Here is a 15,055-nt window from a genome sequence, read left to right as displayed (position 1 = left end):
TTTTTTTAAAATCCGTTACAGAGTAATGTAAGTTAGCGAGTAATACTTCATTACATTACTCTGGAATGTAATTACCTATATGGTACACAGTATAACTCGATTTTATATATGATTACTAGAACTAATAATTCTTAGAACGTATTACTTAGATCAATGACGTCATAACCCCACGAATATATTGGAATGAATCGATACCAAATAACAATATTAAATAACTAAGACTAATAAACTCGATAGTAGTTTATTATTATTTTAAGCGGTTTTCGTATTTGATGAGTGGCCTTTGTAATATTGTTCAGATGTCTTATGACTAGGATAAGATCACATATAGAATAATTTATGTTAAAATGTAGAGTAAGGCGTCAGTTGTAATATGGGAATCGTAATTTTTTTGCTTAATGTGTTATGGATTTAAATATTTTTAGAAATGACAATTGTATTACAATAATTGTTACAACTGGATGTTTGATAGTGGTGGCGATACCGTTGTACACAATCTTTAAACTGTATAAAGATAGCAATAAAAACATTGCCGTCTCTTTCCTTTATATAAAGTTTAAAAGGATAGGAAGTCGTTTAGTTGTGTCTAATTTGTTTATAGATTGTGTGTAACAGAATGTACATCATTATTGAGAACCCATATCGGAATGGTTACGTTTCGGCTAAAGTTTCGTCCATTGTTAAACACTCCAGCTCCGAGCCCATGGATCGCACTCAAGATTTGACTCGATAGAGTATATCACACATTATATACTAATGCCATAGGGTGAATTCCCACGGCCTTTGAAGCTACTGTTGGTGGATTTGACGGGCCAGCAAGAGCAATACGATTCCCACGGCGCGTAAACCCGTGAAATCACAAGCCGTGGGAAACCAGTTTAAAAAATTACCCGTCTTATGGTGTCAAATAAGGATTAAATGGTGTGACTAGATGTGGACTGTGATGAATCATATTTTAACTATGACCATACGCCGATGTGGGTTCTTTTATATAAAATAATATATGCTTATATAATAATTAGGGAATGATCGCACAGCCTACAATTTATAAGGTTATTATTATACACGTGAAATAATTAAAAATGTATTGAAAAATATTTGTTTTTTTTTTTAATCAAACCTCTTTCGATTTGTATATTTTTTTAAAATTACAATACCTTCCGAGCTATATTTTTTATTTTCTTTTGGATTTACCAGATTTGAATTGAGTTTCCATCATACTTTGAACTAATGATAATTTAGATTCCAAGCTTATTTATCCAATAAGTAAATTGTTACGATTTGTTTTTATTAATATTGATTTAAGTTTATTTTAAAATCTGTTAAAAAGACAAGGTAAAACCGACGAGTATCTCTTACAGCGTTCTCCTTTGAGGAAATGTACTCGATATCTGAACGATATTTGTTCTGTTGAAGAGGGTTGTTCGCACAATCGGTAGCCTAGTCAATTTAAAGTTATCTCAAGGTATAAATACAAAGAAATAAAAACATTGACAGTTCTTTTTATGTTGTCCAATAGAAAAATATAAACGAATTTGGCAGACATTGTAATACGCATAACATTTATACAAAGACAAAATTATTACGCCTTTTACTCGGCTGCATAGTCAGAACGAGTAAATTTCGTGGGGAAATGTGATAGCAGAATCCCAGAAAAATTAAAAACGTTGGTGTTTTTACTTAAATTTTGTTGATTTTAAACAACATATACACATACATCGATATTTTAGTTTAGTCTTCAAAGGTTATATCCTTTGTTAGGGTTCAATCTTCCTTCATACCAATGTGATTTTATTCGGTTCAGTGGTTTAGCCGGGAAGCATAACAGACAGACAGAAGAAAGACAGGGGTACTTTTACATTTATAATATTTGTATAGATAGTAAACCTTGGAATGAAATGATCGCCTCCAGGCAATTTCTTACGTTGAAAATCGTAAACAATTATGAACTTTACTTTGAGGAATTGAACAAACTTGGCTGAGTGTAATTTTGTCTTATGTGATTGTAGATAATGTATTAATTGATTACTATTATATATTGTATGTATATACTATATAACTAAAAAACTAAGTGATAACTCTTGACTGTCTCAATGCAGTGGAAAGATCTTGTACCTTAATAAAACTTATTTTCTATTTTAGTTTAAATTTGGAACTAATTCTATCAGTGATATTCTTCCACGTGATTTATATGGCAGAATATCATGCAACGCACACCTCACGATGTTCTACCACTGAATACGTGATTAATTAAAATCACATTACTTTATAATTTATTTTAATTTACGTCTGAATCCTCATAGGATATTAATACCTATAAAAATTCTTCTCTAGTTTAAACATTAAAGAAAACTCCACGTTAAATCAGGTGTTACTTAATTTATGTAAGAGATAACGGAATTGCGATTTACATCCTTGCATCATTATATTAAAGAGTTCTCTCGTTTTACATGTCAATGACAAATGGGATTGTAAGCCGTAATACTTACACAATAAGGGTTAGATTTCTTCCGATATATTTACGAATGAGTGAAAATTTTCTAGATCACACACGAAAAACGACTAATTTTATAGATAGATCACTTTTAATTACTGCGTATTTTGTTGTATTTATATTTATAAGGTTCGAATTTTCTTCATTTATTTATAAAAAAAATGTTTGTAATTTGCACATCAAGAAGCAAAATAAAGAAAAAGTATAATAAAAGTAATATGCTTCTTTTCAAATTACGCAACCGTTCAATAAAATAATATTAGATGGATTGTGGAATATCAATTCGATAACCAACCTCTTCTTTATAGCACTACTACTAGATCTTGCTCTAAAAAATCTCTAATTGGTAAGAAAATAACAAAATGTCATCAACATTAATAAAGCTCTAAGTGCATGCAGCCAAGATTTTGTTTTTGGTACATTTTTTAGCACTTAGTTACCTACTTGATTTGTAATTAACTTTTTTATAATTTTCACTAACTTTGCCAGACTACATTTTAAAATATAAAATAGGATATCGCTATATACTGAAAATCTATTTGAGATATATATTTGAGATTAGTTAATTTCGATACTATTTAACAGGATTTACTCGTGTGCATAAGTATATATGAATGTTTGGTCTTGATTCAACAAATTTTATCTCGTTTCATTAAAAAGCGTTAACATTCCTTTATTGTTTACAAATATTATTCAACCGCTGAAACGACAAAATAACGACATTTCCATTTGCACGCATAATTGTACTGATGGTAGTTATACGTATTAAATAATTAATACGTAATTATTACTTACACTTTCACGGATTAATACTCAAATATTTATATTACTACGTACTGATGCATATTAATAAATGAGGAGGCTATTAAGAACGAATAAATCAATTTACTTAATACATAAAAGTTATACCATGAGATGCGCGTTTCGGAAGTTTTAGTATATAAAAGATGGCAGATGTCTGTCGACGGTTTTAGTTGCACTAAATATGCTAATTTTTTTTTTATTTGTATTAAAAGCATTGTTTTCACTAAAGGTAAACAACTTATAAATCGGATTTCCGTTCTAAGTTAAGGTAAGGTGTACTTGTAACCCCTTTAGTGTAGAGTGTTTTGGAACTGAGCCCTTAAATATATAAAGAATTTAATATGAGGCCGTAGGTCCATACAGTTTACAGCACAACCATAAAATGAATCCTATAATTTTTATTTATATTCCTAAAAAAAAGTTCGTTATATTGAAATCAAATTAATTTACAAAAAAAATAATTTGATGACATTTTAATGAATGATCCACTTGAACTAGCGCCGTGGAGCCCATTGAGGCGCGCGTTTCGCACTCCGCCAAGTTTGTTTTATAAGTGCCATGATAAAAATATAAAGAATTATCTATACATATAATAAAATTGGAATGTCTGTTTGTAATATTAAAATAAGCGCTATTTACTAAATGCATATATATCGTGTATATATATCAAAAGAACATTTTTTCAATTTTGTGTCTGTGTTTGTTCCGGCTTATCACTGGATTTTGACGGGACTTTCATTGGTAGATAGCTGATGTAATAAGAAATAACTTAGGCTATAACAATAACGTTTTTGTTAAATTCAAACACGCACGAAGGCGCGAGCACAGCTTGTGTTAAATAATAATCCTAAATATATATTTTATTCTAGTAGGCTCTTACAAGTACTATTTAAACGTCATTTTAGATGATTAAATTAATTATTATCCGAGCCACCGGTTCGATTTTTCGATAACATTATTATAGTACGACACTGACATGACAATTAAATAAAATTGGTCCATCACTAGCAGATATATTATCTGTTGGAGAACGATGTCTACATCTTCACACACTACTGAACTCGAAACACAACGAGGTGTTTCACATTCCTATCCAACGATACGGATACAAATTGTTGAATCACAGACTAAATCAATATTCCTCTATGGTGATTAACGAAGTATTTAATGTATAATGTTTTTTATTTAGAATACTGTTTGAGAACATTTCAATATTGATATTTTGTATAGATTAAAAATAATATCAATTAGTTTTAGTCATGTAATAATTGACGCCTCAACTTCAAGAGTATTCCCAAATTGCTTTAATGTAATTATATACGAATTTATTCCAACGATAAATATTTCGACATGAATATCCTTACAGTAATATCTCATACCTAGATTAAAAGAAAAACCATCATTAAATATAAAACCGACCTTTAAAACAGCAAATAAAAACTCATAAATTAGTTGGCCATTACTATTTAACTTAGCTTCGTTTGATCTGCTAATGTACTCCGCCAAACCGCCATTTCATCATCCATCAACGAAGCCAATTCTTTCAAGTTATAAACCGCTTTCAACTGACTATCGGGAACATTTTAAAGCCAAATAAAAACTTGTGCTATTTATGCTGCCCACTTCAATCTGGTCTTGGCTTTTTATTACCTTTATACGAGTACTTTAGGGGACTCGGAAGTTGTCTTGATGCGACGTCGAGTGGAGTGCTAAGAACGAAACTCCCAGTAAGCTCTTTGTGGTTCTAATTAAATCACATCGTACTCTTAAAACCTTCTAAGTATTATCGGTTATTATAAGGCTTAATAAAATTATTTATTCTTAATTTTCGTATCTATTTACATGATTGTTCGTGGTGATTTCGAAAATTGCTGTATAGTTATTGATCGTGGTTTCACTATGGTATTGGTTGTTTTACGATGGTATAGCATACACCGTGTGGCTTTTATTTCCGGTGACTTCGGGATATTGCGCAATTAACGCAGAAACAACGGTGTATCTTTTATTTTCAAATTTTTTTTTGTTTTTACGTGCACATTGCACTCAGAAACGTGTAAGCGACATAGTCGAGAATGGCGAGGTTGACTTTAGTAATAGGTAAGTTATATTCGATTTTTTTTATTAAAAACTGTCTGATAAAATGTTATCTGGTTTTATGACATATAACACATTTAACAATTCCGACATTCGTATTAACTATTTAACTGAACTATATTATCTGAAACAGATAAAAAATAATTTATGAAAAAGTAAAAAATATAATAATCGTGTATGCGCTCGAATGTATTCAAAGATATCAAGAAAACCTTGAAGATATAATAATAAGCGCTCAGTAAACGCTCAACCAAGGCACGTGAAAATAAGTTTGAGAATAAGAAAGGACGGAGCGTGTGCTTCAAGCATTAAATGGGGCAGTTTTGTGAGCGTTATGAATATAAACCGTGGAACCATCGAATTGTTAATAAATAGTTTCGTTTCTTAAATTAATTTAATTTATTTTAATTAATTTGCATATGTGAATCGAACATACGACCCAAAAGTTTCAATGTAAATAGTAAAGTAACACTAAGTTAATTTAAGTATAGCTTAAGATGTCATGTTCAACTTGTATCCCATTCTGTCACAACACGGCTAGAAATCACGCAATGACGGGCTATCGCTCTTGAATTCACGGAGTTACGTATCTAGAAAATTATACTGAAAACTTACTGTTTGCGACCTTTCATTGCAGATACTCACTAATTTTATTTGTAATATCATGATACTTTTACAAACAGCCTTCATTCGCTAGTAGCGCCAAAGGGTGCCTCAGAAAACATAGCACTTATTCCTTAAAGTAATACATATTATTTTAACTAACATAACAAACATACTGACTTACTAAAGACTTCTTCAAACGGTTTTCAAATCTCTCGTTTACTTGTGTGTAAAATAAAATGTAAGTCTAATTTTATATTATAAAACTATATTTCATAATTTATTTAAGTTAACAGTGGCTTTATATTTACACCTGAATTTTCGGCCGTAGTTATCAAATGCGATTAGAGCAATTAAAATAGGCCATTGTTTCTAGGTATGTCTAAGATTTCTGCTCGAACAGCTTTCTAATCAAATGTAAGGTGGGTTTAGTGCGCGGCAAAGCTTTGAACGCCAGAGGAATCTGTGTGATCATAACATTTGGTCGTTGCTTTGATTGATTTTGAATACGAAACATTTGTCAACGCTGTATTATAATTACGGGTAAACTGCAATGATTTGTATAAGCCAGTGTGCAAAAGCACATGGAATATACACGCCTCGTCTTCTATATTAAAGAAAAATAAAAAGTGTAACGTCGGAATATAAAATTACGTCGTTCATTTAAACAGTAGTAATTAGTAAAACATCCACATCATATCGATATCATATATGATCGAGTTTCTTCTAACCACAACAAATAAATATTAAAAATATAAATAAATAAATATTTAAACTACGCCACACAACTTCGTACTGAGGGGTATAACTCGAAACTTACCAAAGAACACGAGCGTGGAAAGTCAGAATGACGATAATAATTAAAAAAATTATTGGTATCAAATAGCTTATCGCGATCAGTCCAGATTTCACGAGTGAGATACAAAGTGAATTCTTACAGAATCGCAACAGCAGTTTAAATTTGGGCTTACGCCGAATAATTTTTAAATAAAGAAATGTTTTTGAAAAAAATTACGTGTTATCAGCAATTTAAAAATCTATTCATCTATCTCACGTTTTCTGTCTTATGGTTATTTTTAATGTTGCTGAAACTAAATACTAGTCCAAATGCTAATTGTAAATGTCTCGCTGGTAGGCAAAGCACTTCTTTCCTGTTTATGAGAAAGTTTGGAGCCCTTAAAGTGACTTTATTCTTTATACAAAGATCTTATACAATATTTCTTCTATTATAATAGAATAAACTTGATTTAATTTAATTTTATGTTGTATTAGGAAATGTCGACCAAAAAAATAAAGACTCATTTGAAGACAAGTGATTGTTTAGTTGCCAATCCTATCAATAATATTGTATGCTACTGTGTCAATAGTTCAAGAACTCAACATAATAATTGTAATTTTTTTTTAGCATTAGCAGCCTGTAAATTTTCCCACTGCTGGGCTAAAGGCCTCCTCTCCCTTTCAGGAGAAGGTTTGGAGCATATTCTACCACGCTTCTCCAATGCGAGTTGGTGGAATACACATGTGGCAGAATTTCTTTGAAATTAGACACATGCAGGTTTCCTCACGATGTTTTCCTTCACCGCCGAGCACGAAATGAATTATAAACACAAATTGAGCACATGAATATTCAGTGGTGCCTGCCTGGGGTTGAACCCGAAATCATCGGTTAAGATGCACGCGTTCTAACCACTTTCAAATATTGAAATATTTCTTGTTATATATTATTCCGCCAAGCAGAAATACTTAGTATTGTTGCGTTGCGATTTTGAAGGGAGGGTAAGCCTATGTTTACAGGCATAAGGGACATAACATCTTAGTTTCCAATTTCAATGGCGCATTGACGATGTAGGGAATGATTAATTTAATTCGGCGTCAATTATGAGACTGCCTACCTATGTCATAAAGAAAAAAGATTATAAGACATTAAACTGAAAATACATTGAGAACAATTAGGAAATGAACACATTTTTTCTTAAGCTATCAAGATGATAATTTATGATTGAACTTTATATTGAATATTATAAAAAATAAGTAATTAAGTACACAGCCACAAGACCAACAAACCCGTATTATTAGTGTAACTTTTTCTATTACTGAATATATATTTTTGAAAATTTTGATTTTTACGCATATAAAATCATATTTAAAAAAAACTATTTAATTATAATACATTAAGAATACAATTATAGATTAATTAAATAGTTACAATACAGCATCGTTTAATTTAAAAAGAAAACAACGACACTTGTGTTTATTTCATTTAAATTTAAATGTAATTGTTTTTTTATCTTATATCTTGTTTGAGATTAGCGTGAAAAGCACTTAGCTGGTTTGAAACCTTTGCAATGACAAAACTTATCTAGATTAAAACTTTACTTAAAGATTCGTTTGCAAAAGCCACAGATCTCTAAAAGGTTTTTCTACTACATCTTGACCTCTGAAATGTATGAGAGCAAATATAGTATAGGGGTCAAGTTAAATTACTTTTTTTATCGTTTTCCATGCGGCTTCTGTCAGAGTCTATGGTCTCAATATAAATTCGACGATTTCAAGTATTTTTTTTAAGAAAGGACATTAAGTACCTCTTTTGTATAAGATGTATAAAAGCAGACTCGCAGGGTGCTTAAAATTTTCCGATAGCATTTTCTCTTTCATCTTATACAGCAGATGAAAGTCTTGTCTCGGACTTGGTATATATACTAAGTGTAATATGACCGGAATAATAAAAATATACATTAAAAAAATATTAGCATAATATAATATTCTTTTTTCAAATTTTCTGAAAATTAAAACTCTATTAAGATTACATTTAAAAAAAATGAGGCAAAGCTTCAAGCTATACAGCCACCAACCAGAGTTTCAAAGAGCAATAATTGATTAAAAACTAATGATACTTATTCTAGAGACGTATAAATTATTTAATTAATTATATAGATAGAAGTTTATTGTTTGGTGAATTAAGCGCTTCTATAGGTATATATAAAACTTCCTTTTTATAAATAAAAATAAATTTATCCTATATTATTATTGTATGGTGTACAGTTTCTTCACAATACTCTTAGTATTAAAGCCCGAGGGGAGCTCGAGTGAACTTCACAGCGTCTATTGTTCGTGATGATGCCTACCTGCCAATATGAAGTTGTTATTCACTCCGGATCTGGATACCGAAAATGTTATAAGCTATGGTGTTATTTAAAACAAACGATTTTGGAAATCGAAATAAATTTAAGTTCAGTTATATTGTTTCGATTTAAAAAATCCCCTTCTTTAATTAATTAAGAAGATCATTTAATCTGTATTATCTTGTATATAAATATTTAATCATAAAAACATACCGCTATTGTTGGATGTGTCTAGTGCAGGACTTACGTGAAGACTGACGATCGGAAATTCTCACAGGAGGCCTTTGGACTTCATGCAGATCTTATGATGAAGATAATGACTAAGCAAATTTGTCACGGTTTCCATTTCAAGGTCTTAACAATATTTATATGAAACTGCACCTAAGTACTTCCTTTCTAATACAAAATATACTTAATTGTAATTAATATACGTGAAATGAATTCGCCAATAAAATATGTTGTGTATGTGTGTTACTTTTGCAATTTTTTTGTTGATTTTAATTATATAATTAATGTTTTTCTTATGGATAATTTTATCAAATCTTCATCAAGTTATGAAACAATAAAAAAACAAATATAAACAAAAACGTGGGAAAATAACGTCATACTTAAAAAAACAATCATATCTGGAATGACAATATTTTTGTCAAAATTAATCACTCAAGAACATTGTACACACTCATACCTACATATTTTAAAAAATAACTTAAAATTTAACATTGCCATTGACAAGGTTGATCGTTTTTTTATCATTTTCGAAACAATTTAGGTGTGTACAAAACAAACGAGACATTTAAACAAAAAATGGTATAATTATGTACTTTATAGTTATGTATAGTTTCAGTTGAAGAATATTTATATGTTTGATCGATCTAATTCAAAATATTGTTTATTCAAGTAGGCTCATAAAAGCACTTTTGGATCGTCATGTTACACTGTTGAATTAAATTTAAAGCTACCACCTATTCAGAAACTAGATTCTACTGAGAATAACCGGCAAGAAACGTAGTTACTCTTTTCCACCATTTTAATTACAGAGTATGTCAGTAAACAACATATATATTTTTTATATATCCTGCCTAGAACTCAATGAATAAAGTCCACGCTTTTTATCTTTAATACTACATTCTTGAAAACCATGATAAATGTTAAATTGTCAAAACAAATGAAAAAGCTATACCGTGTACGTGTCGTATACTTGTGTATTTGTTACATTTATACATAAACACATAATATTAATACATTTTTGAACTAATTAATTATGTCCATTTTCACTTTAATTAATTTCCGAAGCGTAGCTTTGCAAATGATTGATCGTTATTTAATTGATTGATACCTAATATTGATTGCAGCGTCGCGACGTGTTAAGTTTTGTATTATAAAGCTGCGTCGCCACGAAAGGAAAATCGACTTTCGGGATGTCTAACGCGTCAGAAACATTTGTATAGTATGGGTCTTGAAATGTTAATTCATATTCATATATAGAAATCCAATTATTATAGTTGAAAAAAACGGGAGGTCAGCCTCTACAAAAGAAAATTGATTTTGATTTTTTTTTTTGTTTTGGAATTAGTACTAACTTCCCGTTTGGATTCGTTTAAATTTGTAGAATAATTTTGAAGTCACTTTCTTTTTTTGTTAAAATTTTAAGTGTTTTAACACGGTTTGACAAGAGAGGAAAGTGGTTACAAGTTCATGAATAGATATAAGCATATTTATATTGATACGTTCAGTAGCTTCCACGTGTTTGGTGCACTAAGAATTTAAAATATAAATATATGGTAGATTTTAAGGGTTTCTTTTTTTAATTTTTTGGATGTTTTATTTATCTTCTGTAGTACGAATTCCCGGCGATTTTAAAACACAAAATGAAAAAACTCGTTCATAAAAATATTTGTGAACCTCTCCCGAACTTTTTCAATTCAAACATTGTGAACGGTTCAGTTCCGCGATGCGATATTGGTTTTGAAATATTTATACTATTATTTCGTGTATATTTATTCAAGAACATTTAAAAATATTTAACTACAAAAACAATTGCCATATTTTTTTTGAATTCGTGCTATTATAATAAGATTTCAAGTAAACTAAATTAAATTGAATAATGCACTTCGTCGTTTACTGTTGGTTTTGACTGTACACTTATTTGAAACATCTGACATATTGTTTAAGCTGTGTTTGTTAGATTATATCGGCCTTTTTTAATTTAATTTTAACAAGAGACGAAATGTATTGTCCACATATACACAGCCAAAGTAAGTAGATACTTTTTATTATACGATCTTAAATTCCCTCTTATAAAAACACAGCTAATTCACTCTTCAAGTAGGACTTCGCAAAGCAAACTGAACTTAGGTTTGGCTGTAGAAAATATGATGAGTAGTGTATATATTTAATGAAAATACAAAAAATTATAATGGCGGTTTGATATTCAATTCTAAAATAAAAACAAAAGTAGTAGTAGGTATGTTTAGTGAAAATTTTGCTTATTAAAATGTAAAATCAAGTGAATGGAGCTGAAAAATATATTACAATAATTGAACAGGTAAAGCCCCTCGCGGTATTACATTTGGTATTATAATAACTGAGCTAGGAATACTATTTTAAAGGGAACTTTATTCTGAAATGTTCAAGGATAGATTCAGTTTCAGTTAAAATTTCGATATTTTTTGTATGGCAACATTTTTAAAAATAATATTAAATACACAGGATATTTATATAATAAGTATTCACAGTTTTCCTTTTTTTTTAATTCTTGCTAACTGTATTTAATTTGTTACGTCCCATATTTCTGTTTCACTGCCTTATACACCCTTCATACCAGAAGACGGCAATTCAAAGCATTGCGGTTTAACAATAAAAATAAATGATCAGTGGGGTGAAACATAAATGGGCGTACTGGGGCCTTGTGTTTTTGCTAATACTACGCTATGCTAGCTAATGCTAGCTACGGGTCCTGATCTAGTGCGACTAAAATAAGGATTTTATGCTTTGATATTTTTTTTATTAATTAAGCACGATCATTGTTCTACCGATATTAATATCTCACGATAATAATATTCTCGGAAAAAAAACATTTTTTTTCTAACAATGAAATATGTACATCGTTTGTTTTGTTACGGATTAAAGCAGATAAATTGTAAATAAATCGATAGGGACTATCTACGGAATTATTTAAGGATATTTTTTTATACAAAATTTATTATATGTCTGTTAGTGTTAGGATAGTTTATTTCAAAATTATGATTGTCTCTGCAGAAACATTGATATAAGCTACATATACAATATATAACTATCCTATGTTCATTTCACAATCATGGAATTAGTAGCTCTTGCGTAAATTTAGAAAAAAAAACAACAATACTGATCTGTCTATAAATTGACATTATCAACATAGATTATATAATAATTTGTTTTCGAAGAATAGTAGGCCTAGCTTTTAATTTCAGTGTATTAAGACATGTTTAAAATAACCTATACACGCAATTTGCTTAATTTAAGCACCTATTGATAACATACTTTTAGCACCTATTGATAACAGTGTTGTTATGAAACTTAAACTGCAGTCAGAACTTATCTAGTATACAATCAAAATATATGAAAAAATGGGAAGCTGCTACATTAATATTTGGTTTGAAACAGACCTACAATGTATTTATATTTAAACGCTAACAGCATTACGATTTTTTACATATCAGTTTTATTACAAAATTCAGCTCGTGGCGGCATCGTCAATTGCCTTTATTGCGTCAATGAAGCATACTTACTATTCCATACGAGTCACATTACACACGCATCCAATCTGAAACAAATTAAGATACATTGCAGCGAAGACAAAAGACATTTTTTTGGATATATTTATAAAGAATGAATATAACTTTATATCCCCAAAAATATGTAAATATGGTTTTTTAATTTACCGTTTGATCCTGCTGTGTGTTTTAATTTAATCTTATTTCTCTAAATTGTAACATAAAAATAATTTTACTGATTAAAAATAAAAGTCAAATGGTGCCTACGAATATTATAGTGAAGCAACAAAAGTGTTATAGATCTGCCTTTTTGTTACTAATTTTTATTAAATAAAAAACGCGAGAAATGCCACTGAAAAATGCATTAGCATTCGGCGACGAAGCGTCAACAGACAGCAGTTCTCAACAAACCTAGTTTTTGGTTGTTTTTTAACAAATTGAAAACTAATATTTACAATAAAGTTTTTGTAATTTCGGCATTACAATTGGCAAAAATCACCTGACGGACACGTCATCGGCTAATGATAAGAAAATTAAACACAATAAGACGTTTGAGGTCACAGTCGTAAAAGAATAATATTCCACTGTCGAGTTTGTAAGGAACATTCATCATTTCAAATACAAAAGGATGGTTTTGAAATAGACGTGGATAAATTCTATAAAGACTATTGTTATGTTCAATTATTTATTTATTAAAGTTAAGTATTAGCATTCTACAATGATTTTTGAAACACTAAATTATATTGTATAATATTATTGCGAGTAATTCGTTGTCAAACGACATTTGACAGGGAATTGACGCGATTACATTGGTCGAGAGCTTGATTAATCTATGATATTCATCAAGGGTTTGCGAAAAAAATGAGTTTTGAGCGTAGACGAAACTGTTATCGGAACTTTGGAAGAACAATTAAAGTGGATATAAGTAGTTAGTGTAACAGTGTTATATTATAAATAAATACATATTTATCAAAAACTGTTAGTAGTGCATAATACAGCTGAGCTATCAGCAAATCGCATGAAATATGTAAATCTAAGGGTTGTTTATCTTTATTCCTACTTTGATTGGATTAGCTTATATAATTGTATAATTTATTTATTTAAAAGCATGGGGGAATAATAGTTCTTCTTGAGATGACGCCTTATTTAATATATAGAAGGCGAACACGCATCTAAGCAATATTAGTCGCATCGGGCATTTTTACGGAGACTAACCAACTGCGCCCACTTTATTACATATACATATATTATAGTTAATCATAATGTGTACCAAAACCAAAGTGGAGACTCAGTCAGAGAACTAGAAAACTAGAAATAAGGAATTTGAGAAGCTGTATTTTTTTATAAATTTATTAAAATTCTGAGATTAATCAGCAGAAAATTAAAAGCATGTAATTTCGAACCGGATGTTAGTCACAATGACTCAGTAGGCATGGGCCTTGTAGGACCACCTAAAATAACACGTGCGGTGTTTAACACATTTGCGCTGTTTTTATAATAACGATAACATTTGTCTAACGTTTCGAGTATTCTGTAATAATTATTTTGCATAAATCTAAATATAGCAATGAATAATTTAAAATCAGTAGTCTACAATATATATTAATAACGGGACACATTATTTCCTACAAGATCTTATTTATACCAATATTATAAATGCAAAAGTAAATCCGCCGCGCCGAACTGATTGAGGTGAAATTTGGTACGAAGATAGTTTAAGTCCCGGGGGAAGATATGCCATGGGAAAGAAATCTTTTAATTCATGCCTCCAGGGGGTAAAACGGAGGGTGACGGTTTGTGTGCTAAGTAAAGTTTTATAATTTTTTTACGGCGGCAGATTCAGCTAGTAGATGATAAATAAAAGAAACTGCTGTTAGTATTCGATTATTTTAATATATATTTTAATAGTTTATAAATTATGAAAAATACTGAGTTTAGATTACCGAGTTCTTCTACTGAACCGAACTTGAGGATTTAAAATTACTGTATTACCTATTTGAAAAAATAATATTCCTGATTTTGAAATTATATTATATTAATATCCAGATTATTGAAGAAACGTATAATAAAGACGAATGTTATAAGTGTGACGCAGGCATGTTCTCGCTTCGAAGCACCCTAACCGAGGGATCAATTTCTAAAGCTGGTTTGTTCGGATACGAATTCATATTCAGATATTGGAAATT

The 15,055-nt window shown here is 30.0% G+C and overlaps 1 protein-coding gene across 3 annotated transcripts in view; it reads right to left on the bottom strand.

Annotated features, from left to right (window-relative positions):
- The window catches only part of LOC125070225 (probable beta-hexosaminidase fdl), a 90,387-nt gene that overhangs the window by 46,321 nt on the left and 29,011 nt on the right, over positions 1-15,055 (bottom strand). For 2 of the 3 annotated variants that reach the window (XM_047679989.1, XM_047679990.1), the window contains exon 2: positions 12,885-12,919. The exons of the other annotated variant lie outside the window; for it this stretch is intronic. The gene's annotated coding sequence lies outside the window, so the exon portion shown is untranslated. The remainder of the gene's footprint in view (positions 1-12,884; positions 12,920-15,055) is intronic. 3 annotated transcript variants of the gene reach the window in all.

Source organism: Vanessa atalanta, chromosome 17 (genome assembly GCF_905147765.1).
Source record: "Vanessa atalanta chromosome 17, ilVanAtal1.2, whole genome shotgun sequence".
NCBI classification, from domain to species: Eukaryota; Metazoa; Arthropoda; class Insecta; order Lepidoptera; family Nymphalidae; genus Vanessa; species Vanessa atalanta.
The sequence above is the reverse complement of the archived record's forward strand: the minus strand, read 5'-3'. Positions and strand labels throughout refer to the sequence as shown.